Here is a 27338-nt window from a genome sequence, read left to right as displayed (position 1 = left end):
CGGTATGGGATTCCAAATTGCTCTGAAGCTTTCTCTTCTACGCTATGCTTGCTGCTGTTGTAGGTGGTGTTGGCATCTGGTTCATTAAAGTACCCCACTAGCAAGTCTTTGACAAATGAATTCCAAATGCAACTCTCCCAAAAGATCTCTTAATTATCCACGATACCATTGCATTGACCTTCTGTCTGAGGTCTAAAATTTCCCTGTATCGACGCGGATGAGGCGTGTGAAAAACTTATTTAAGGAAATACATAGCTCAAGCTACAGAGTCATAAATAGGCACACAAGGCCGGGTCCAGACACCCAGTTTCAGTACATCTCCTTGTATCCTCTTCCTCCAATGGCATTGTTCGACCCCGTTCTTGTTTTTGGCTAAGTTTAAACCAGACCCACATTGCCTCGTTCTTTTTTTATCTTTCCTTTGTTATGTCCTCCACCAACCCTTCCTTGCTTGCTGGCTTAATATTTCCTCTTCATTTTTCTGTAAGTAGAGGGTTTTCCTTGTGGAAATAATTATCGGCAAGGGTTAGAGTGTTATTAAAGTAATGTTTCACAGTAAGCTCAGATGGGTCAGGCCAGGTAAAGTGGTCATTATGTGCACTGTGTGATTCTTGAGGACTGTTTGGAGGTGAGTTAGATAATCTGAACGACTCCCTGTCATTATGGTTATGCAAGACGGCCTTTATTGTCACTGGCTGAGTGTGAGTTGGGAGTGCCTGGGAGGGAAGGTCGCCATATGTGTGATGGAAAGAAGATGCTTGGTGCATAAACATTTTGCTACCGGATGCAGACAGCCAAGAGAATGAGCGTCTACAGTGCCTTCTGCATACGCTGTACGTGCTGTCTCCTGCTTGGAAAAGACTTGGAATTAAGTCAGCTTTGTATTGCCTGTAAAGCCATTATCTCGAGGCTGCTTCAGTGGCGATTGTCCTGTTGGTAAAGCCATGGTGTAAATGTCAGAGGTAGAGAAACCCATCGCATGAGCTGCTGCTGACACTGGCTATAAAGGAGTCGAGAGAAGCCGGAGCATTCCAAAGCCGCCGCCTTTGGAAGATCTTGGAAACTACCATTTTAAGCCAAAACAATGGTAGAAATGTTTCTGTGAACTCCATTTGGAAGTAATAAAAAACACATCCTTCTTAGAGGGTCAAGAAGACTTTGCTTGTGGCGAAGCTTCGGCTTTGGGAAGGATGTGGTTAGTACTTGACTTACAGAGGCCTTCCCTTCTTACTCTGCTTCTCCTGAGGAAAGCCAGACAAGTGTGTCCCCACGGTGGCCAAAACTTTCTTCGCCTTCCGTCCTGAAGGGAACACTGTCTTTGAAACAGCAGCGAATCAATTATGAACAATCAAAGTTAGCACCCTAGCCAGTGTTCCCTGACTTCCCAGAGACTATGTTCCTATAGTTTCTCTGTAGCTGGAATTAGCTTTGTGGGTGATGTTAACTAGCAAACTTGGGCTGCAGGACCATCCCACAGAAGGAAACTGGAAGAAGGAAAGCACCTGTGAGGACAAGCTTGCACAAAGGGGTGGGTGCTGAGAATGCAAAACCTCCCAGGTGTCCCCAGTGACAGAGACCTGGGGGATATCAATAAGCCTGCAGAACTCAGTTGGCTTCTGTTTAGACAGCACACCAGTGATCAGGTCTAAGCAAAGTCAATCCCTCGGCCTGAGGAACAGGAAATGAGGTGAATTGAAGGTATCTCATTTTCATCTTCAGCACTGGCCCATGTCATCTGCTAAAAGGGGCTTTGGAGCGCTGATTCTGTTGTCTTTTGCAGAGCGTGAGGAATTCATGGTTTCAGTTCAACTAATCCAGGTCAACCCCAAGGTCATCGAACCCTCCCACGTCTCTTTCTCTCTCCTCCTCTGAGACACTTGTCTCCACCCAAGTCCCATGGTCTTCTTGATATAGTAACCCTGCCTATGTGAGCCCAGGAATGCCATCCTTTCGATTCATGCCCCAAGCACTTCACAGGACCCAGGTGGTGGGTAGTCTGTATACTTGTTAACTAACCGCCCTCTATCTGGAACTCACTGCCTGGGTGAAGCCCTGCTCTGAATGACAGGTGCCTGTGTCTTAATGATAAATATGTAAAGATTCTCTGATGGCTTGAATAGAAATGGCCCCCATAGACTCATGTTTGAATGCTTGGCCTATAGGGTGTGGTACTCTTAGGAGGTGTAGCTTCATTGGAGTATATGTAGCCTTGGTGGAGGAAGTGTGTCACTGTGGGCCAGGTTTTAGGTCTCATATGTTCAAGCTATGCCCAGTGTGGCACATGGTCTCTTTCTGCTGCCTGGGGATCAAGATGCAGAACTCTCAGGTCCTTCTCCAGCACCCTGCATACCTGCATCCTGTCATGCCATGATGATAATGGACTAAACCTCTGAAACCGTAAGCCAGACCCAACTAAATGTGTAAACGAGTTGTGGTGGTCATGGCATCTCTTCACACCACATCCTAAAGGAAACAGGAATATTCTGACAAATGTATCCACATTTTATAAACTTACTAGATGAGCCATGAGGAAATCAATGACTATAGAGGGCAGACAAGGATGTCAGAGTGGCTTGCTTCACTTCCTTTGCTCCAAAGAGCCTCAATAGCTCTGCAGATCCTTTGGCAATGAGGTCAAGTGTCCACGCATGAATTATATCAAACTGTGACTTCTCAGTTCTCCAGGAGGCATGATGAGAACTCATCAAGGTCTCACGATGTGGTGTGTGATAGGGTCCTCTAGGTAAAGGGAGTTGTTTCTATCTGTCTCCTGCCCCTGAGCAATACAGTGCATTGGGAAAGGACAGGGAGAGGGGTTCTTTGGAGTTGTTCTGTCTATAGTTATATATTGGGATGTGCAGAATTGTAAGGTGATGAATTGGGTGATTTGAACGTGTTTTATAAGCAGGAATTTGGATAAAAATCTTGCTATGAAGTCTCGGAATCGGCCTCTGTGTCCATCAGCAGGGAAATGAGTGAAGAGAAAAGTGGCATATACACACACTGTAATTGTTTTTTTTTTTTTTTTGTTTTGTTTTTTACTTTTCAAGCAGTTTTATTGCTTAAGCTTGGTAGAGCAAGAACCAAGAAATAACACACACTGTAATTGTATTCATCAGTAAAGGACAACATTGTGTTGTTCACAGGAAAGTGGATGCACCTAGAGATTAGCATATGAAGGAAATGATCACCTTTTCTCTCATTTGGGGGTCACAGAATTTATATAGATTCGTAAAATCACACATGTATATGTGGCAGGAAAGTAGAGGTGAGCTCTCTAGGGAAGCTAGAGGGACTCACAGGAGAGGGAGGGACGAGTGGGGCCGTGACACGGTCAAGCTCCTGACATCTCTGCGTTAAGATGTCCACGTGAAATGCATTACCACGTGCAAGGTGTATCTACCAATTCAGAACAGATACTGAGGAAGCCAGAGTGCAAACAATAGAAGGATAAAATAAAGCAATCATCCCCCAGGTCTATAAATTGTTTATTGAATAATTCCTGGAAAATTGTTTGAACAGTAATTAAATGTTAAGATAGAGGTATCTGTATGCAGCACACAGCCATAGAGGCTGGAAAACACCTGCCTGCTCACACTGCGGCCTCAGCTCCCAGCGGCATCTATTTCTCCGCCGCGTAGCAGACCTGGGAATACATAATTTTCCTTCTGTGCAATAATTATGATGAGATAATGATCAGCCTTGTATTTAACCCCAGTCGGAGTTATTCCCTGCTGTCCATTACTCACGGTGCCTGGGAGCAAGCGCACCAATTAGAAATGCTGCCTGTCCTGTGGACTTGACGGATGCAAAGTTTTCCTCTCTCTCAGTGTGGAAGTAATCAGCATAAATTTTGAAATACACAACTGAAGTTTTGAGAATGCTTCACAAATCATAATAAAACAGTGTTTATTGGAGCAGAAGACTTGGTTAGTAGGTTTTCCATTGGGTTAAAGCAAGTGTTCTTGGGAGCATCACTTCTAGAGCTGTAGGGGGTATTCTCTTTATGCTACATGTGCCCAAATGGTCCTTTCTTTTCATTAAGGAGACCAAGCAATGACTCAACCTTGCCAATGATTTCATTTTTTTCTTTCTTGGTTTTTAAGTTGGCATACAAAGTAATGGGTTTCGTGGCGGCGCACCACGCCCGTCTGTGCTCTATGTGCCACCATACAGTTCGTGAGCCAGGCAAGGGGCTGGAGATTGAAGCACACAAAGACTCACAGAGACACAGGTCATCCTTGATGCCAGAATGCCCCAAGAATGCCCCCTTTATTGTGCCCAGGGGCAGCTTATATAGGGATAGCCATGCCCCAGCCAAACGCACCAGAAACCACTCTCCTGCCATCAGGAACTCCTGAGGGTCTCATGCTCAGAGCAGCTGTAGTCACTCAGATCAGGGGAAAACAAGCTTGTTTACAAGAAATTCAGGATCTAGTGTCTCACTGCTCCCAACATTTCGTTACAGCATGTTCATCTATACTGTGTATTCTATTACCTGCTCTTTATTTTATTTTTCTTTCCTTAAAATCTCTTCCTCCCTTTTCATGGTCCCCTTTCTGCATTTCTGCATGACTACACACACGTGTGCAGGTACATGCGAGTGCGCACACACACACACACACACACCATGCACACACACACATACACACACGCACATAAATTAAGTTCTGCATATGAGAAAAAACATGCAGTTTTTGTTTTTTAATCTTTGCCCATGCTTTTTGTGATCGCTGATCTCCTTCTGTCTACTCCATATATTGTATCCCAAAGCCCCACTCATCTGGCAACATCAGGGTCCTGTTCCCCAAACCTACTGCACAGTAGCCCGGGGTTACAATGTTCCCTAGATCTCAATATCCTCCTCTCTAGTGTTTTACTGTCTTACATATTCCTAAAAATGGGCAATCTGGAGGTATGATTAAGAGAACACTGTTTTAATGTCTCACATGTACGTGAACTATACTAGATGTGGAATTTATGGTAGGAAGTTATTTTTCTTAGGAATATTTTATGAATGCAATTTTATCTTTGATATTATAGGACTCTGTGAAGGTGTGTGCTGCTAGCTAGCTGTGTCTTTCTTTTAAAAATCTTCCTTGGTCATGAACACTTCCACATTAAAAAATGACCTTCTCCGGTGCTGAAATACTGCCTTTTTATAAAACACTAATTCCCGTAACCTCTTCTTCTGTCCTCTATGTAATTAGTCAGACTTTGACCCTAAGTTATTGTTTTTCTTTTCTTATGTAATCTGGAGACCTTTGCCCTCTCTGTTACATAATCACTGAAGAGTTTCCACTGCCTAATATTTATTTGTGGCATTCATTTTCCTCACTCTTTGTATAAGCCTCAGGGAGGAGGCTCGAGCAATAGGGTATCATCTCTTTCATTAATTTTAAGAACTCGCTTTAGGATTTTATGGCCTCTATTTTGGTTTCACTAATACATCCAGTTAAAGAATTTCTCTAGCAATGTTGTGTAGCATGACTTGTCTCACTTCCCCTAGCGTCCACTCTTCTATTTGGGGGCGATTGTCTCTGTAGTATCACAGGCATGCCTTGGCCTGACCATCACCCTAGATTTTCTAACTTATAAATCAGACGGAAACTTGGCTTTGTTGAGCTCTATGCATGCAAATGTGACATGTTCTATGTGGTGAACCATTACTGAAGGTGAACTGGTAGGGTAGACTTTGTGGAAGGGCCCTTTTTAGGTAGGCTTTTCTTCACGACTGAATTTTCGCTAGGGAAACCTTTTAGCCCTCCATTACACTATCAGCTTTCTTCTCTTTATTTTTTCTGAAGTTCTTCGGAGTTATTGGTTTTGTGTAATTGCTCTGCCTGCAGGGATGAGCCAACACGTCCCTGTCTGTGAGTGAGTGTTGTTCTTATGTGGCTGGGGCAGAGAGAGCAGGGACGAGCCCACTGTTTCTATACAGTGCCTTTAGAGCTTCTCCCTTCCTTTCTCCTTTCCATATGCTACATGCTTGCCTTCTGGGAAAATCTTCCTGAAAGTCCATCTGGACAGCCAGTCTCCTCATTGAAACAGAGCCCCTGGCTAGATCCAGCCCTAACTGGATCCCTCACAGCCCCACTAGTCCACTGAACTCCTTCTGTTTGCATGCTGAATACATAGGATGAGATGTCCTTACGTTTCCAGACGTCTTTCCATTCTCTTCCTTACTCCATTAGATTCCTAATGAATAATACCTTCCCCGTGTGACCTGCTGCTGGCTTTCCTTTCTCTATTTCAGTCTCTGGCAGATCTCTGGAAGGCTCAGCCAAGTCTCTGCATTGAGCATGGATTTCCCTTTGGATTCCACAACAGGAGATGGCCAACTCTATAGAGCTGTAGCTAGAAACCTTTCCAGTGTGTAGCCCCTGGGGCCTGCATTAGAATCACTTAGTCTACCTATATGGGGAGTGGGAAAAGTAGTCACAGATTGTACATGGGTGTGAGTGGCTGTGTACCAGTAGAGCTTGAGTTATTCAGACAGGTGGCTGTCCCTCAGGTTATAGTCGACAGAAGCATCGATCTCATCCTTCTTCCAGTAGCACTGTGGGTGGCACTATCTCCTGAGTAGAATCCTGGACTCTGTAAGCAGAGTGTATCCTAAGTGAAGATGCAGTGTGACTGGCCAGCTTCCTGCTCCTGGCACCGTACAGTCTCTCCTTCTCTGCCTGCTGTCATGTCCCTGCCGTGGGGGGACTGTATACCTCTGCAGCTGTAAGCCAAAGTAAACCATTTCCCCATCAGCTGCTTTGATGGAAGTGTTTTATCACAGGAGAAGTGGCTAAGATTGTAGACATGTACAGCCAAGAATAGACACCCTCCTGTGGGGCCTGGCTGCTTCATGCTCCTCCTCTAGCAAATGCCAGGGTACCTCTCACGGAGACCAAGGAAGCTCAAATCTCTATGGTTACTCTAATAAGAGGAAAAAGGTTAGAGCTCAGCCTTACCAGACAAGCCAACAGGTGTTTTGGTTGAGCCCTCTAGCACTCTGGGAAAGAGCACAGGAGTGATGGGAGATGATGCCTGCACTCTATCATGTGTGGTCCACTCATAGGAAGGAAGGAAGACTTCCTGGGGAAAAAAACCCTTCCTCACTAATGCATGACTGTTAATTCCAGTCAACTGCTGAGGGGCACAGAAGATGAAGTATGTTTGCTTGGTCTCTTACGGACTGCACGACATCTAGCCAGCTTATAATTATTACATTCATTATAAAGACATTGCCTGCTCTCATTTTGGCCATTTTAGAGTCGTCTCTCTACCATGATTAGCCTCATGATATGCAAAGAAGCAAGAAAGTACAGTCCTCAGCACTGTTCTGATGCCCAATTTCCTGCTACCCAGCTGAGTCCCGTCCAGTTAGGAAATGTGCACCATCAAAGCCTGCCCACCTCACTCTCTGCCCTAGAGGTAGAAGCCCATTTGTGGGTTATTCTCATCCCTTCACTAAACACATTGGTGAGCGCCCACCCTAGAGATGTGAGGCCGAGGTGCTTGGCGTTGCAAGAACAGAAAGCCCAGATTCCTCCTGGCCATAGACCAGCTTTCCCGTGGATACAGACTCCTTTTCCACAGCTAAGATCACAGTGAGTGTTTTTTAGGGAGCCAGATGGAAGATGGGGTTGGGAAGAAGCCAAGTAGAGAGAAAATCTGCTTTTTCAGGTGAATTGTATATGAGAGAATGAACACCCTAAGTAGAATTTCATAATCAGTTCATAAAACCTTTGCAAGAGCTTAAGCCCAGAGAGCAGAGACACGCCTTCACAGATCGTGTGTCGTGGTGGACAAAACAGATAGGAAACCACAGCAATAGATCTAGGTCCATGGAGTTGCAAGAACTGGCATGAAAAATCAAGTGAGTGGTTCTTCTGAGAGCAGCGAGAGATGAGAGCGTATCTACAAAAAGTCTCTGCTTAAAAAGGGAAGCCTGCATGTAGTGACATATTAAAGTAGAGGCGTTCACTCTCTCACTCTTGACGTCTGAAGGATTGTTTTAGGGGGTGCCACGAGGCAGTCGCGTGGAGTCTTCATACTCACGTTCCTTCACAGCTGCGGCTCCCCTCGCTCAGTAGGGTGCCTCTCTTCCTGCTGATCAGGATTACGCCTTAGTAAGATATTTTGATCTAAATTTCACAGAAGAGTTATGGCTTATATTATATTGTATCTAGACAAGTCATCCTTGCAACCCTTCTTTATAAACTGTAACACAAGTCATAGCATGGAATCAGATGTCGTTGATGGTGCTGTGTTGGGGGAGGGCTCAGTGTCATTATGGCCCTTTACTTACCAAAAAAAAAAAAAAAAAAAACCACTATAGAGTTTCATCAAGATCTTTTATATGGGCTATAGTGATTGTTCAGTTTTTGCCCTGCAAAAGAATCAGAACCGTACAAGGCTGTAACCCCAGCCCTGAGGACACAAAGACAGCAGAATCCTCCAGTCCAACCTATGAGCAAGATCTGGGCTAAGTTAGAGACCTTCTCTCAAAATAAGACACCATCAAAGGTGGAGAAACGAATGATAAAGACACACACACACACACACACACACACACACACTCACACTGTGTATGCTTGTAAGCTAATGTTAAGTGATCATCCTTATCCATCCTATATATACCCAAATCATCTGAGGTTTGCCTTCACTGATCACACAACATTCATCTTCGTGATCTGTAGTGCTGGAGACCTAAGATGAGATTCTCTTACACACCCTTGCCAGGCATGCCGAAATCTCAGGAAGGTCCACGGGAAGGTATTGGTGAGCTCTCTCGGTTTCCGTTGGCTTCCAACCTTGAAACGTACAGTGCCATTTGAGCTCGTTAGGCCTGACAATGTGTAACTGATTTCTATCTCTACTCTGCAACTCAGGAGTAACAAGTTAATTAGAAACACTTTTCCCTAATTATATTTGGGAGTTTGCTCTATTTGCTCTACAATTATCACAAAAATTACATTAACTAGCGTTAACAAACACAGCATATAAATCCCCACCGGATGTTGGAGGTAAGGGGCAAGGCATACAGTGTCAACATCCCTTCCCGAACACCTGGTTTCATTCCCAACAGATGTTTTTATTCTATACTTAAAGCATCTAGAACAAGCTTCCTTCATGTTGTGTCTTAGGAGACAAAACCAGTCTGCGAGACTGGAAGGTTCACTTTTGCTCATTCTTAAAAGGCTTGCATAGTGACTTGCTCCTGCAGTGGGCTTTCCATTGACGGCATGATTGACATTATGAAGTGCTGGATGAAGTGTTTATCTCATTATTCTTTAACAATAAAAACTGGAGAGTCAGATAATTAATGGGGTAAGAACCTGAATGATCAGATAACAGGCAGAGAAGCAAGCGGTGACCTCCTCATTCTCTCCTTCCTCTATCCAAAAGAGCTGAGAATCTTTCTCATCCCCACCCTAGTACTTCCTTTGTGTCTTCTCTATGTGTCCTTGGTTCTCTGAAACCTCTATGGTGAATTTCGGCCAGCAAGTAGCTAGCTTCACCCTTTGATTCAAAGTAAATTTTATTGGCAGTCTCTGGAGAACCAGAGTGTGATCAAAATATCCCCTAACAGGTGGCTGTCAGCCACATGTCCTCGAGAGAATGGGTCTCAGGGACATTACTTCTTAGCACAGGAGCCATATTCTAGGAACTCGAGAAGCAGGGACATTGATATAATGCCTGTCCTCTTACTTTGCTTTTCTTGTACAGTATGTCTGAGCCACACTTCAGTCAAGGTATAGTAGACAGTAAATTGAGCGCTGCCCTCAAGGAGGGATCAGTTGAGAAGAACGGATCTGTTCTCCCTAAGATGAGCACCAGGAAAAGTATAGGAAAGCCTACAGCAGGAAGTATCACCAATCATCTGGGGGCTCTGTGCTTTCCTTTGATATCCATTGTCGATAGTCAGGAAGCTCTCCGAGTGCCACACTGCAGTAGCTTGTGATTCCCCTCCCTCCCACCCCCCGTGTCTGATTGTAGCAAGGAGGAGCAGCAGGCAATGCCCTCTAACTTTGTAGTTGTTGTGCCAGCCTTGGTATCCAGATCTTAGTCCTTGGTAATGTAGTTGTTCGAGTCTTGCCTCTACAGAGTTGGCACCTCACTGGAGCATCTCTTGTGACTGTAACTTGCATTTTCCTCTTGACTCCTTGATATATTTGATCAGTTCCCCGAGTCCCTCTTCCTCTCTCAGCTTCTAGTTCCTTTCTTAACTCTGCTCCCGCTATTAGTAACTGCTGCCAAGATGATTTGGACACTTACTTGCCTCTGTCGGGAAAGCATTCCAGAGATGAGACATGGAGGACTAGGTCTTGGGTTAGGCAAAGATCCTTCAGGTTCATGGGAACCTTGGGTGGGGTCGGTAAGTTGTCTGGGAAAGCAGATCTATACTGAGATCACTAGGTGAATTGGAGCCTGTGGGTGCTGCGGGTGGTGGATCTGAAGTCTGTGTAGGAAACTTGTTTTTCCAGCTATGGGCAGCAGTTGCCAGTGTTTTATACAGGAAATCTAGGATTTGGGCAAGCAGGGCTCCTCCAGAGTCCAGCACTGAGTATCAGATATGGGGCACCAACTGCTGGACACCTCTGAGGCCCTAGGACCTCTTCAGCTGTCAAGAGCAGTTGTGAGGAACTCAGGTAAACATGTTGGGCTGTTTGGAAGGCCAGTGATGTAGCTCTAGGAAGTAGTGTTAGAAAGTCACTGTCTTGGTTTCAGATAGCCGCCACAGTCTTCGGCTGTCAAGCATAGGGAAAGCATACACTTTGCCCATGAGATCAAGCTGCTGCCAGTACTGAACTGAATTGAGCACCTGTGAATTCAAGATCACTGGAGATAAACCTTTATTGGACCAGATACTGACAACACATGGAAGGTAGCAAGAGTGTCTCCCGACCAGTTCATGAAGTAAACTAAGCGGCCTGCTTATTATGTACCTGGAGAGGGAGTATGTGGGCCAGGCACAGCTGTTGCTTGGGCAGTCTTTGTTTCTGGACCAGGCATACTCATGAAGGCTTATGTTTTGGATCAGTCATAATCTTGCTACCAGTGATAGTTGTCTCTCCTCCAAGGGAAATGCTTCCCCTATGGCCAAAGTAAAAATGGCTCATCAAAATGTGTGATTTCAGAATCACAACGGTTCAAATGGTTTTGACAGTTCTCCTGGCGGTAACCGCGCCATCCCGAGCCAAGAAGCCAGTGACAATCTTTCCATGGCTCTCTCAAGGCATCTGTAGAATGTTCCATACTTCTGGTGCTAAGGGCAGTCTGACTGATGTTAAACTAATAGTATTTTTGTTCAGAATAACATAGTAGCAAGAGAGAGTCCAACCTCTGCGAATTAGGAAGTCAAAATTATCACATTCTCAGTGTTTTGATCTGTGAAATGAACCGCACAAAGGAAACTTACAAACTCCATAGAATACATCATTAACAGTGATAATTTAACAAAGAAATATTTGTTTTAACAGATAATAACAATGCCTTCCCAGTACCTGTGGAAAGGAGTGCGTTTCTGGCCTAATCACCAATGGAAAAGAAAATTAAAGACTTAAAGATGAACGCTTGGCTTTAAGGTAGCCATAGCAGAAAAAGAAAAGATGAGTAAGAAAGTTGTCACTTTATATAAACCCCTTAAAGTTTGGCAAGAATGCCTTTCAGCTCAGTCATCTGTTTGCTTATCTTGGTGCAAGTATGCAAACTTACACACACACTCACAGATACACACACTCCCACTGAGTGTAGAAAGCTTTTTCATGCCTGCCATTGCCAGTTCCTTTCACCGAGGTCTAATGTTGCACGTTCAGTCAGTCCAGGATTCTCTCCTTATCAATAAGATCTCCCTCCCCAAAATCTGATCTCTGTGTGCTTCTGCAAGGAAGGGGTGTTGCGAAGACAATGCGCATCCTGACCCATTTCACACAAATACATGTGTCCTACATTTTCCTTGACTTTAGTCTATGTTGAATTTTTTTTTCCTCTGGCAGCAAATGGATTTTAATTCAAGTGCTATGTTCACACACGGTGTCCAAAGTTCATCTTTGCAACTCCTTAAATGAAAGCAGAAGAGAGCCTGAATCCCAGTCAGGTGTACACTATTAGATGCTTTCCCTTCGCACTGACAAGGCTCCCTCACAGTGCATAGCAAGAGTTGACAAGCACGTGCATGGATGTCCTCAGGACAAAGAACTGCGCTCTCTCCTCTTCCCGTGATTCAGAACCCTGCTTTTGCAATTAGTGAGGGAAATAAGATATGGGACATACAAGGCTGAGAAATACAAACCCCCACACACTGAGAAAACGTTAGTAGAACAGGATACTGGGCGTGAAAACTAGCAGTTTGATCGCACTGGTGATGGGTCCTTTCAGTTGCTTTGTTGTTTTTATTTTGTTTTTGTTGTTTACCTTTTGGATACTGTTAGATTCTTGATGTAGCAGATGATTCTGAGCATTCCCAGGGCTCTGCAAAGAAAGAATGAGGAAATAAGAAAGGATACAAAACTGAGAAAGGTTTAAGTAACAACATTCCTCTCCCATATGCCTGTCTCCTCCAAGACAAGAATCCACTGGCTTGCACACACAGGCATGTATAAACACAAGGGTCTGTACACAGGTGTGCACACATGATGAGTGCTTTCTCAAGTAACGGTTGAGTGTAAATGCTTCTCTCTCCACCTCTCAGCCCTTGACCTTGACCTCAGGGCTATTTTCTGTGATGTGTAATCACTGTGCACAGCTGATTCCCATCAACCCTTTCTTCAGCGTGTTTGTGGTAGAATTGTATCAGCCTGTTTTGCCTTCCGTGTGGCCTTCAAGAGACGCCTAATACTTTGTTACATTGACAGAAAGTAGGCATTTGTATTTAACACATTTTTGTGCTTTTGAGATGAACGCGAACCATTTAGGCCCTTCGAGCAGTTTATCAATTTGATAACTTTCTGCAAAACTGTCTTTGCTATTAACTTAGTTATTGGAGTGTGTAAACCCAGATGTGAAGTTTTATTGTCGGGGGAAAAAAACTTCACATTGAACATGCCAAATTATTTATAAGTTGAATCTAACGAAAAAAAGGATTGAAAGGGGTAAACTGCGTGGTTTCTGAAGGGGAACCACCCCGCAGCAGGCACAAAGCCTCATTAAGCTAAACAGTGAATGGAAAGGGAGATTCTCACGTCTGCCTGTCTACTTCCGCCATGCTTTGAATGAGAAACATTGCCCATAGGCTCAGGTATTTGGACATGTACTTCGTGACTGGTGATACTGTTTAGGGAGTTTAGGAGGTGTGGCTTTACAGGAGGAATTATGTCATTGGTTGCTTGGTGCCATGTCTCTTTACCATAACACCACATCTCTTTGGACCTATAACCCCAAATAAGTTGCTTGGGTTGTGGTATTTTATCCAGGCAACAGAAAAGTAAGTTAACGCAGTCACCAAATATTAAAAGTCTCTTTCCTTCCAAGGAGTTCCTTCTCCATCTCCATCATTTATGTCTCAGGAAACAGTGTTTGCTATGGTAACAGCCAACTCTATGCAAAGTCCTTTATTTGAAACAAATAGGATTAGGCAATGGTAAGTTTGTGTGACGTGGAATTTGTTAAGTACTCCAGCTCACGCTACACTTGGAACTACTTCCTCCACCCCAATGTCTCTCATTAGCTACTCTTTCTATGTGTTTTCTTCAGAGATAATACTGCCGAATCCTTGGAGGAGAACAGTGACACTAAGAGTTGAGGGCAGGAAGGAGAGAGCCGTCCAATCACCTGTAACGTGAGCTCTCAGGCATCTATGGGTTGTGGGAAAATAAAGTCACCCATACATGGGCAAGAGGGGTAAGAAGCTGAATTAGAGTATAGCCATTTAAAACAACAAAGGGAAATTCGGTCTTGTACGGGGACAAGCTGTCTTGCAGGTAATCCAGTCCTATATGGTCAGCCCTAAATACATGTACATAGGAACAATAATGAATATTCTCATCAGGTTATAGATTTATATATTTGTGTGTATGTGTGTAGCAACACCTGAAGAATAATTGACTTTGAGACAATGTAGAGTAGAAGACAGCTTGAAAGGAAATGGAAGGAAAAGTGAGAGGGAAGAAATGATGTAAATATTGTACTCATATGAAGCCAACAGTTACCTCCCAAACACATCTCCTCCTCGCCAGCGGTTCAGTGGCGTTCACACACTGGCATGCACATGTGTGCACACTCAGGTATGCATTACAGTAGCCAAATGTACCTTTAATTATGCCTGTGCAGTATAGGCGTGCTCAGACCTACACGTGTAGACATGCAAGCACATATCCAGACCTGCATACACAGCTGTGTATGCACCAGCATACACACACACACACACCAGTCAAGGTGCCCTTGGACTTACCATGCATTTGTGAGCCTTCTCAGGTGAAGCTCTGTATTTGAAGGACTTCTGTTCCCAGCCTTCCGACTGTATTTTTACATCAGTTTTCTACACCAGGCCCCGCAGATCTTCTGCAGTGCTCCTAGAGATATACTGGTCATCCTTCTGATTGTCACTGCTCCCCAGGGCACCGTGATTGCTGCTCTGCTGGCTGCTCCAGTCTTGCAGGCTGGTCTCCAGACAGAGTGTCCCATGGGTATCATCCTCAAGCCCCCAGAGAGCTGTACCTGCAAGCTTTTATGTGGCCCAGAAAGAATAGCTTGCTGCCCCTTGCAATATGGCTTATATAGAAATCCCCTGAGAGTGCTCCTAAGGCCTCAGTTGTGATAAAAACAAAGATTTCCACCTCTGCCTCTTCCCCTGAGATGAGATTCGGGCATCTCCTTACTGAGCCAGGGCAGACTGTGTTCAGTTCCTTCAAGCTCAGTACCCCCATGACTGCGTTCTATCCTTGTATCTAGTAGCTGGCTTCTGTTGGGACCAGTTTCTCTCCTAGGACCTTTTCTGCCCCATCAGTCAAGACTCTCCCAGTCCATTTGTCCAATCAGATAGGTCCCAGTTCTCCAAATGTTTTGATGCCCAGTGTAGTGGCATTTCAATTGTATTTTAATAAATAAAGCCTACCTGAAGATCGGAGAGTAAAACAGCCCCACTGGTCAGTCTTACAGACCAGGCAGTGGTAACACACACCTTTAATCCCAGTAACCACAATGACGTGCACTTTTACTCCCAGTAGCCACACCAGTTGTCATAGAAACTGGGTGGTGCATGCCTTTAATCCCCGTGGTGCACATCTTTAATCCCAGCCTTTGGCCCTAGAGAGGAATATAAGTCTGGGGGCGGGGGCGGGGGCGGGGGGGGGGGTACTCTCAGACACAGTCTCATTCTGAGATTCCTGGAAACAGGATCGCCATTTCAGACTGAGGTTGAGGTAAGAGCCAGTGGCTGGCTGTTTTGCTTTTCAGGTCTTCAGGCAGTCTTTATTTATTAAAATACAATTGAAATGCCACTACAGCCCAGAACCTCCTGTGTCCACAGGTTGAAGATCAATTATGTGAAATGTGTCAAAACAAAGTGCTTTTAATTGTTTTTCTCATATTTTAGAGTGCATTATAAAATACACATTATGAACTATCTCTGAAATGGGGCACAATCTAAATTTGAAATTCATTTCTATTTCATACCCACCTCACACATGTTGTCTGAAAATAATCTTATATTTCTTTTAGTGATTTTGTATGTGCAACAAACTTTGCACAGTGGTAAGGGAATGGAAGTGCCTCTTATTTTCTCTTGGTGATGCCGGATAACCCAAGTGGGGCGCCTGCATTTTTACTGCACCTTGTCACATAAAGTAGGGTATGTTGTTTTCTGCCAGAGCCTCGTGATTTAGAAACATTTTTGGTTTGAGGTTGTCTGGTTAGGACTGTTTCACCTGTAATAGATTCTGTCAGCCCTGTGTCTCCCTGCTGCCTGGACAGACAGTCCCTGCCTCATTTCCTCAGGGGACAGAGGCATTCTGTTTCACACAAATTGCCAGGTTGTGTCACCACAAGTACATGCATTAGTTTGACTGTGTACAGATCTAGGCCAAGTTTCCAGTGTTTGCTAGGAAGCTAGAATTTTCATAGTCCTTGATGAAAACCAAAGTGCATTGGGACTTATTGTGGTTATTTGAGAGATTAACACTCATCCACCTTTGTAGGCGTTTGTATACTTTGTTTATAATATTCACAACTACAGGGTTATGTGCCTGGACATTATTCTCTCAATCCCAAGAGAGGTTGATATTACTGTTATTTCACTTATTCTTATTTAGCACTATAAGAAGTTATATGAAAACTGGTTCAGCAAATCCTATAGACTTCCTCTTCTAGATACCCTCTAATCTGTCAGGTGTTCTCAGGTCTGTGGACGGTGGAGACAAGCAGATGGTGGCTGAGTAGGTCAGTGACATGAATCCCTCCTGTGTGCTAGCAACATGAACCTGATGGCAGTGGCCTGAAGGATTGGCATTGTCTGCCTTGAGATAAGCAGAGGCAGTGAGAACAGTTAGGTTATTGGGATTTTTAGAGCTAGAGATCATGGCAAAAAAAAAAAAAAGTCCATTTAAGTTCATTCCAGATTTTGGGTTGCTACTATTACAAGTTAGCATGAAGTAACAGTTCTTCACAGGTAGGGTGACTTGCAGAGAAGCAGAAGCTTTAAGATCTATGGAAAGAGCTCAGTGCATGAGAAATGCCATCCTGCTTCCAGCATTGTCAACGGTTCCCTCCTCAACCTGCAAACACAAGCCAAGCCATATGCTTACAGTAAAGAACGGCTAAAGGCTTTATACGCCTAAGACTCTGGTGACAGAGAGAAGTTTATTATTGAAGCTGTAAATGGTTAACGCCCATTGACAGCCTGTATGAGCAGTGGCCCTTACTTTCCAGAGCCAGTGTAGACACCGTGTTTATACTTGTTCAACCTTGTTCTAACCAGGACACTCAATAGAGAATCATGTCAGTAGGAAATAGCAAAGACCACTCACCGGATTTTTTAAGTAGAATTAATAATGGATAGCAAATAAATGAAATAAAACTACAATAAAATATAGTACCGGCATCAATAGATAAAAGTCCCCACAAGGGAAAAGAAAAACTAACGGGCTTGCATGTCGATACCTATTCTGATACTTTCTGAATTCTTCAGTTTAATATATTTGTTTGCTGCCAGTGCAGTCAGCTAGGAAGGGATGTTTCAGAAACTAACGTGAAGGTAGCTGAAACAGAACCCCATGGTAAGGAGACACCACCATGCTGTGAGAACCCCCAATGTAAAAATAGTTGTTTGGTCCAGTTAGAGAAGATTTCACACCAGTTAGCGAAGACTTCACATTGTTGGGTGGGATTATCATAATGTTTTTGGAGCACATTGGCAATTTATTACTACTTAAAATATCCATTATATTTATCCAGACATTTAAGATTTTGGAGCTTATCCTCAGTAGATATTAAGAACAGGTTTCAGTGAAGTTGAGTTAAACATAAAGTGTATTTAAAACACCTTGTTCATGTGGTCTGAACTGATATAAGAAAAAAAGAAAAGCCGCATCTTGAACATCCATCTACGTATGTGACTGGATTAAAATGGAGCACTAGTACATGCCTTTAACCCTAGCGGTCAGGAGCAAGGACATGTAGATCTCCAAGTTCACAGACAGCCTGCTCTCTGTAGCCAATTCCAGGTTCACTAAGGCTACGTTCTAAGACCCTGTTCCCACTCCCCTCAATCAGTACAATTCTCCATGCAATAGACTATTACTAAGCATTAAAAGTATTACGTGGCTACAGATTTGTTCATACTAAAATACATCAATGCTATGTGCTGATTGTAAAAAGCTAGCAAGCAGCATGCGTGTTGATTTCTCTAAAATGACTTCTGAGCGTCTGCTGGGCAGAGAGAGACCACGGGAGTCTGCCCTAGTAACTCTCAATATCTGTGGCTGGATTTCTTTTTCAGGATATTTCTTTTTTCCTAGACTGAAGCTTTTAATCTTGCCATATGTTAATGTTAAAGACAGAAGGGGAAACTAACAGCATATACCAAGACATGCACTTTTTGTGAACCTGAAATTGAAAAATGATTAATTACAATGTGAATTGAAACTATAGTCTATGTATCCCTATAGGAAAAATCAGGAATTCCAGAAATAGATGCGTTGTAAAAGCTTGGCTGAAAGAGATAAAGCATGGAACCTCTACATTTTAACATAATGGCTCAGTAAAAGCTGCCTTTGATTCCCGGGAAACAATACCCTTTCCACTCACCTGTGGTTAGTCAACAGATAAATGCGTTACGTGTGTTCCGCATAGTCAACAATATCTCTGCAAGTCATTTTATCAATTTTGTGATTTACCTGGAGGAGTAATGCTGAATGTCACACGGCATTTAAATAAGCAAGATTGTCACTTTCCCTAAATTGTTTTCTGAAAATCCTATTACACTTTACATTCCAATCATAATAGCGGCCCCATCATTATGCATCCTCCGCCACGCTCGGCTTCTGCTATTGCTTTGATTCACAAAATGCCTAAAATAAGCGATTTTCTCCCCTCCTGTCATTTGTTCTGCTTATAGTCACCGAGTACCTGACGCAGTGATCAACCTTCTAACTTGCATCTCTTTGTCCTCAATCAACCCACTGATGGGTCTAAACCAGATGCTTTGCGATGAAAATTGATGCTCAGTTTTTGGTGGGAGTGTGTTGGGGGGGAGTTATGCGTAATAAGGGAAGCTTACAGGCTGAGGGGATGGCTCAGTCAGTAAAATGCCTGCCTGTTTGGATCCCTGGAACCCACATGAAAAGCAGGGCCCTGGGGCAGGTGCCTGTTATCTTAGAGTGTGGGGCAAGCAGAGTTCAGGTGGATCTCAGAGCTAGTCACCCAGCCAGACTAGCCAAACACATGACCTGCAACTTTAGTAAGAGTACCCATCTTAAAATAAAATAAAATAAAATAAAATAAAGGTAGCTGCTGGGCAGTAGTGGTGCATGCCTTTATTCCCAGCGCTCAAGAGGCAGAGGCAGGTGGATCTCTGTGAGTTCAAGGTCAACCTGGTCTACAAGAGCTAGTTCCAGGACAGACCCCAACGCTACAGAGAAACACCATGTCTCAAAACAAAACAAAACAAAACAAAACAGAAAAATAGCATGCCTCCAAGAGAGACAGTGATGTGCCTGTGTGCATGTGAATGCATCGGCTTATGGAGGCCAGAGGCAGACATCCTTTATAACTAAGGAGAACTGTAACTATCTGTCATCAACTCTTCAAAGACCCCAGAGGGGATATATTACCTAAGTAAATAGAAAGTGCATTGTAAGTAACTTTCAAAACTCTAGAATTGACAGAGACATCTTGTTGCCTGGACAGTCACCCAAAGCTTTTCTGTAACATTGGGGCATCCATCCTCAGCCTACAGGCCCATAGTATCCAGCAGACTTATCTGTGGAATAAGAAATTTGAAAGACTGTTTCACCTATATTGACAGTTTGTCAGTCACTTTCTTCTGTGCCATGCAGAATGTCTGGCAGACTCTTTCATGAAGCAGGAACCCTGAAGGACTGTCTCACCTTCTTTTGGAAAGTTCAGCAGTCATTTCTGTGTGGGTCCTGCATGTCCAGTTCATACAGCATACCATCAAGAAGTCCAGGCAAGAGCAGTTTCTTGTCACATTGAAGGCAAATTCCATAATGGATTTCTTTGATGTCCATCAACCTCTCTGAAGTAATTGGTGCTGCCAGGAGCAGACATGTCTCACTGTCAAGAAAAGTCTAAGTTCTTAAAACATTTTAAATGCCATAGTCCATAGATCTGTGAAGTGTTGAAGATTATCTAATTGAAATATATCTCTGTATATCTAAAAAAACCCTAACTAACATGACTGAAAGTTAGATTATTATAAATGACTATCTATTAATCTGTATTTCTTAATTATATATTACATTTTTAAATGAGCTGCACAAACACAATAATTTAAACAAGAGCATAAATACATATAAACAGTGTAAAAAATTGACCTTAAATTTGTATTAATAGACCAAGATCCATAGCAATGCAAAGTATTCATCTCTGTATCAGATCCCCCTTATTTCCATTAACCAAATATAACTAACCCTTTTTAAAATGAAAACAAACATTTGTAAACAATCATTTGGGGAATTTGTACATTGTATTCTACAAACTGCTTCCTGTTTATTGAGTGAAGTATTTTTAAGGTTCACATAGACTTTTCAGTGGGTCTTGTTCCATCAAACCATACTAGCCTGGAAGGAATCCATAGGTTCTCATCTTCTGTGGGAACAAAACCAGGACCTCTTTTCCAAAGAAACAAATCCTTAGACCCAAATTTTGAAGTCAAGAAACCTTTATGTTGGTTTAAATTAGAAGTCCCCAAAAATCAAATGTCTCTCTGCAGTCAAAACAATCAGAGAAAACACAATAATATACATAATCCAGACTCTGTGTATATTCTGTCTTTACATGGCTTATTTTTCTCCACCCTTTAGTCTATGAGTCTGTACTCTTTTATGTTACTTTTACTGTCTCTTCAAAGAATTCATTTTATTTTTAAAAATTGTTTCTTTTTATACTTGTCTATACTCTTTTTCTTCTTTCTCCCAAGCCTAGATACATTTTTAAACACACTGTGACCCATTCAGAGGTTTATTTCTGTCTGAATCTGTCTTTATTGAATATCTGTAATTATTTTCTGACCAGGAGCATCTTTTTTTTAATTGCTAAGCAGGCGTGGCTAGGACCAACTCCATGGCTCTGCCTATTGGCTCTACCCTGTCCAACATGACAGACGTATGCTCACTGCCTCTGCAAGCCATGCTTACCACCCCAGCTCCAGGGATGCAGTGGGTCTGTGTTGCTATTAAGCAACTAGTATCATGCTGCTCACAGACCCCATTTAAGTGCAGACCTCCTGAAAGAGCCAGAGCTATTTGTGCCACTAGCACAAAGCAGGAAGCTGTCTCTCAAAGAAGTCACAAAGTTTTTGCTGCTAGTGTTGAGTTGGGAAACCTTCTGTTGAAGGAGCCGCACCTTTGCTTGTGGCCTGCAGAATCTATCTGAAGAAAAAAATGCAGCTAACAATAAGCTCCAATTCACTCTCATCTGTGTGGGTCTAGAAGTCCTTTGTAAGCTTTCTGAGGCTTTATGTGGATGTACATTGCTGAAGGTTTGGGTGCCATTATGTAAGACAGAGACTGGAGACTGTGTGTTCATTTCCCAGCCACCCAGACCCAAATAATCTCACAGAGACTATATTAATTCCAACATTGTTTGGCATATTTCTTATTAACTAATTCTTACATTTTAATTAACCCATTTCTAGTAATCTGTGTATCACCACAAGGCTACGACCTACCAGCAAGGTTACGGCATTCCTGCCTTTCTCCTTCAGCAGCTACATGGCATCTCCTTGACTCTGCCTACTCTCTCTATCTCTGCTCAGATTTTCTGCCTGCCTTTGCTCTGCTAAACCATCTACCAAAACAGCTTCTTTATTAACCACTGGTAATAAAATGTATTCACAACATTGAGAGAAGAATCCCACATTAAATCTCCCCCACCACACTACACACCCATTAAAGGGAGACTTATACTTTCAAATTGCCTTTATATTTAAAAAAAAAATTCTGAGCAGTTGTAAGTTAACAACTGAGATCAGCTGAGATCTCAGACCCATACTACTGCAAGGCTAGCAAGTCATCAATCTAAAACTTCTATAATACCTTTTCTTCTGATGCCAAACTGCCTGCACCATTAGCCTCTGAAATACCAGCCCGCTAAGGACCAGCCCTGGGCTGTTGGCTCTTTATCTAACTCTATTTCTGTGACTCCATTCCACCCTGTGCCCTAAATACCACCTGAATGCTGAGGCCTCTGTGTTTCTATCTTTAGCCATGTGCTGCTGACTCGCCCAGCAGCTGCCCGCTGCTACCTCTCCTGGATAGCTAATTGGCATCTTAAATTTAACACATCCCAACCTGGAACCCACAGTTTGCTGCCAGTCTCCTTCTTTGTATCTTCTAAGGCACAACCGTCTGACTTCCTCCCACCTCCTTTAGTCCAGTCAGACAGACATTTGAACTCCACAGTTGACTGAAACATTTCTCCTGCGAAATCACAATGCAACCTACAACTTGTTTTACCAACGTCTAACCTCTTAGGAGTATATAAGCACCCCAGAGCAGTGCCTCCATATACCAAGCAACTTGCTAGGGTGATAGAAGTATGCTCTTCTAAGGAGGCATGGTACCTGCTCACTGTTGTGAGTGTATTAATGTGACTGAACATTACATGTCAAAACTGTAAGGTGTGTATTACAAGAGCTTCATCTTCAAAAATTCATCTTCACATAGTTCTTCTCTACTCCTCAAGGAGAAGTTACACTGGATCTCATGTTGATGAACTCCGTTGAGTTGGTCAGAAATAGGATACAATAATGGGCAACCTCAACGGCTCTTCTTTTCAACAATTCTGTAAATCGCGGTGGCATTCTGGGCCGAAGAGATGCTCAGCAGGGAAGATGGTGTGCTGCTCTTGCCGAGGACCCAGGTTCAGTTCTAGCATCCATGTACCTGCTCATAACCATGTGTAACTCCAGTGCTAGGGGATTAAGTGCCCTTTTCTAGCCCCTGTGGGCACTCAACACACAAATGGTACATATAGATACATGCAGGCAAAACACTTGTACACATACACTAGAAATGATTTTAAATAATGGTGGTGCCCACTCAGTCCCCAAGCCATTTCCATTCAAGTTGGAAACTGGGTGAGTTTTTTCTGAATTTCCTCATAGTGGATAGGTTAACTACTTTCCTAGGATATGATTGAAATTGCCCAAATGATAGGTATCTTTTGGATAGTTAAGGGATATACCTTTTGATTCAACATCTTAGTTGGCGTCTACCATGTAATTAAGCCTGCAAACACTAGGTCTCTTACCCATTCATAACTGCAAGGCTTTACTGTGTCTTTCTCTTAACCTGAACTGCCCTGTCTTTCACTGGATAACTCTGTACATCAATCAAGGGTCATTTCATGATCCACCCCTGCTACTGAGCCTTCTTTTAGTTCCTCCTGTGGAATTTCCTTACCTATGTCATGCTTTCTCTGATGGCTCATGAATCTTATTATATAAGACCCTCTAGAGTCAACTTCAAATTGTCCTGAGCACATGCATATACCTTTTTATCCCGTAGGTGGCCTCTGCTTCATTGACTCTCTCCAGAGTTACTAACAGAGTCACGACGCCTTGTGTTAGTAGATAGTCGTCAGTTATCTGCCGAAAAATTAAAACCTTTACAAATGACACAAGGGACAAGAATGCCCCCCAAAGGCCTGGTGAGGTGGTAGATTGGCTTATGGAAACCAAGTGGGGAAGAACACTTACAAGAAATCCGTAGTTGTAAAAGTGAAACCGAGAAACCTAAATTTGAGGGGATCAGCAATGATTACAGCTATCTTAATGGCTGTATTGACTGCTGTCATATATTTCCCCTGAAGTAACCTCCAAGAATATCTCCAAGGGGCAATAGAGTCCAGAGAATGGGAACCAGTGTTTATATTGGAGCTTTTTTATTTGTAACTTCTCTTTGAGAAATTGTTCTAAATTCTTTGATTACTGGATATAAATCTGTAAAATGACACCCCCAGCTATGCTTTTTTTCTCGGTTATAATCAGAGTTATGAAATATTTCAGGCTTACAGTGCAGCAAAGTACCTTATACTTCTTATTTAACTAAGAACAGGGATACTTTCATAGTGTGTAATTATAGTAATGGGGATTTGGGTTGAAATTATTTCCCATTCCATCTTGTATTCGTTCAGCTTTCCACCACAGAAGATTATGATTATGTTGTTGTAGCTTTCGTTTTGATTTTTTTAGGCGGAGATAATAGAATTAAATTTTTGCAAAAAAAAGTTATTAACAGAACTGTTTCATAGCTCCAAGTCTTCTTTATTTTGAGAGTTCAAATGGCTCCTTGAAATTTCTCAAGCTGTGTGACCTGAGGCTAAACAGAACCTGGAGAAAAGATGAGAGCGGGGCAGCCTTCTGAGTTCATGCATTCTGCTCCACAAGTCGGCAAAGCACATCGCCTCTTTAATTCAAGCTGCAGATTCACGCCCCTGACAGTTTTCTCATTTCTCACACGAGTCCTATCACATCTGGCCTTCATTCTCATCCACAAGGAGAGTGACTTTGGACAGGGGACTCGACTTCTCTTCCCTGAATTTTCTTATCTGTCAAAGGCAATTGGTGGAAGTTTGCATGAGTCAGTTTATATGAGGTACGTGGCAAGGACCCTAGAGAATAATAAGAACTCAAAATGCGGGACTGTTTGGCCATTTTAAAGATGCTTTTTTTTTTAATTTTCTTTATTATTGAAAATAGCTTTTTCTCGTCTAATATATCCTGATTATGGTTTTCCTTCTTTCTAACGTACTCTTCCAGCTCCTTCCCACCTACTCTCCCATCTGGAATTGCCTTCATTCTGAATCTCATTAGAATATGAACAGGTTTTTAAGGGATGATAATAAAATATAATATAATAAGATAAAACAAATACAAGAAAAGAGGGCAAGAAACATCACATAAACCGGATATAGATTCAGAGAAGCACTCACTCACACACATTGGAATCCCTTAAAAACGCTAAACTGGAAGCTATTACACACACACACACACACACACACACACACACACACACACACGACACTGCCTTCCCTTCCTCGGGATTCCCTCTCTCTGAGGCGAGAAATTTGAGTGTTCTAAAGCACTGAACTACAGTTTTTTTTTTTTTTTTAAAGAGCAGTAGGATTTGGTTTTGCCCTAGGTCCCTGGCTATCTAGTCTCGGGTTCTTGGTCCCCCAAGTAGTGTTGGGTATGTGTTTAATATCATGGAGAGGGCCTTAAGTCAAATCAGATATTGGTTGGTTACTCCACAAGCTTTTTGCCACCATTTCCCTAGCATGGAGGGCGCCATTGTAGACCATGGCGTTTGTGGCTGGGTTGGTGCTTGCATTTCTCCTTCGCTAACTTGCAGAGTACCATCCTTAGCAAAGATGATAGTGCATAGGGTAAAGGCTCTATATAGGTACTGCTCGACTTCTCCATGTTCAGTGAGTTGCCTTCAGCAGTGGGGCCTTGCTGTCAGTTGTTGTAGAGCAACCTGTAGTCTTGGCAGGAGCAGGGTTGTTTGGGGGGGGGGAGGGTCTAATAGGATCCCTTTGAGCAGCAACTCAACTAAGTGTAACCCAATCCCTGTCCTGGAAACTTCATTTGATGACAAAAGATGGCCAGTTAGGGCTCTGTCTCCCCCATTATTTGGCAATTTTATTTAATCCCCTTCATAATTTACAAAGCTTCTACTATGTTGTATTTTCATTCTGCCCCTCAAATGGCCCTTGATTTTAGCTGTCTCTCCTAATATTTCCTCCCTCGTTCTCTCTTTCCACTCCCTCTCCACTTGATCTGCCCGTCTCAGCCCAGCCCCATCTTTAACTATTCTATTTCCCTTTCCTAGAGAGATAGATTTTCCCCTCCCCAGTCCCTTCCTCTAGACCTAATCTCTGTGCTTCTACAGATTGCAACTTTATCATTGACTTAACAGCTAATGTACAGATATAAACCAGAATATACCATATTTGTCTTTCTGGGTCTGGATTGCCTTTACTCGGGATGATTATTTTCCATCCACTTACCTGTGTGTTTCATGCTGTCTTTTTTATCATGTGAGTAATAGTCCCTTGTGTAAATGTGCCACATTTTCTTTATCCATTCATCTGTTGAGGGCTTTCTAGATTGTTTCCAGTTTCTGGGCATTATAGATAGAGTAGCAAGGAACATGGTTGAACAAGGACTCTGTGGTAGGATAAAGCATCCTTCGCATATATGCCCAAGGGTGGCAGAGCTGGCTCTTGAGGTAGATCGATTCTCATCTTCCTGAGGAATTGTCACACTCATTTCCTCAGTGGCTGTGCAAGTTTGCACCCTCACCAGCCGTGAATGGGTGCCCCCCCCCTTACTTCACATCCTTGCCAGCATAAGTTGCCACTTGTTAGATTGATCTTAACATTTGGACAGGTGTAAGATGAAATCTCAAAGTAATTTGGATTTGGATTTCTCCCATGACCAAGAGTGCTGAACATGTCTTTAAGCATTTCTCAGCCATTTGAGTTTCTTCTTGGGGGAATTCTCTGTATCTGTACCCAGTTTTTTTAAATTAAGTTACTTGTTTTCTTGATACCTAGTTTTTTATGTTCTTTATACAGTTTGAATTTTAGCTGTCTATAAAATGTAAAGTTACTAAAGTCTTTCACCATTCTGTTGCCTGCCATAATATCCAGATAACAGTATCATTTGCCTTGCAGAAGCTTTTCAGTTTCATGAGGTTTCATTTATTAATTATCTCTCTTAGTGCCTGTACTAATTGTGTTTGTTCAGAAAATCTTATCCTGTGCTGGTGAGTTTAAGGATATTCCTCACTTTCTCTTCTATCAGGTTCAGTGTATCTGGTTTTATGCTGAGGTCTTTGATACATTTTGAGTTGAAATTTGTGCAGGGTGATAGGTATGGATCTATTTGGCTTTCTTTACATGTAACCATCCAGATTGACTGGTACCATTTGTTGGAGATGCTGTCTTTTTCCCAGTGTCTATTTCTGGCTTCTTTATCAAACTCAGGTGTCCCCAAGTGTATTAATTTATATCTTGACCTACAATAATTTTTCAATGTGTTCTTATTTTGGATGCCTTGCTCAACCATCTGTGTGATAATTTATATATTAGCATTTGTGTGGTCCTATAACTTTCCTGTGAACACCTATAGCAGACCTAGCAGAGGCTGTTTCGTAATGTTTGTGAGAACTGAAGTATCAGCTTCAGTCTTTGGTTTCTAACTGTGAGTCGTTTTATCCTGATACATGACTTTATAAAGGCTTCTTTTTTTGAAGTCATAAGAATAAGAATATTATTAAAAAGGACCCAATTGTTCCCAGTTACCCTCTTCCAAGAGTATATTAATTCATTTTTCAATAACATAACCACATAGCGTCTGAATCTAGATAACTTTATAAAGAAAATGCTTATTTATAGTTGTGAAGACTATAAGTAAAAAAAGAAATCTGACATCCCCATGTGTCGAGCCTGGACATAGCTGTCACCATAGTGAGCTTCCATAGAGGAGCAAGACTTCACAGGGCAATTCAGGAAGCCAGAAAGGCCACGACCCAGGATACTTTCCCAGGCCATACCTACGTTGATCTAAGCTCTTCCTCCAGATTCTACCCTTTAAAACTGAGACCTTCACACTGAGGCCCAAACCTTTGCAAGTGAACCATTAGGAGGCAAAGCAAGTC

At 42.7% G+C, this 27338-nt stretch overlaps 1 protein-coding gene across 1 annotated transcript in view; it reads left to right on the top strand.

The window, feature by feature from the left end:
- The window catches only part of Ctnnd2 (catenin delta 2), a 709004-nt gene that overhangs the window by 538532 nt on the left and 143134 nt on the right, over nucleotides 1-27338 (top strand). The window lies entirely within an intron of this gene.

This window comes from Alexandromys fortis, unplaced genomic scaffold, assembly GCF_014885135.2.
Source record: "Alexandromys fortis isolate MF-2015 unplaced genomic scaffold, M_Fortis_MF-2015_v1.1 scaffold_52, whole genome shotgun sequence".
Lineage (NCBI taxonomy): Eukaryota > Metazoa > Chordata > Mammalia > Rodentia > Cricetidae > Alexandromys > Alexandromys fortis.
Note: the sequence above shows the minus strand (reverse complement) of the source record. Positions and strands in the feature narration are given on the sequence as shown.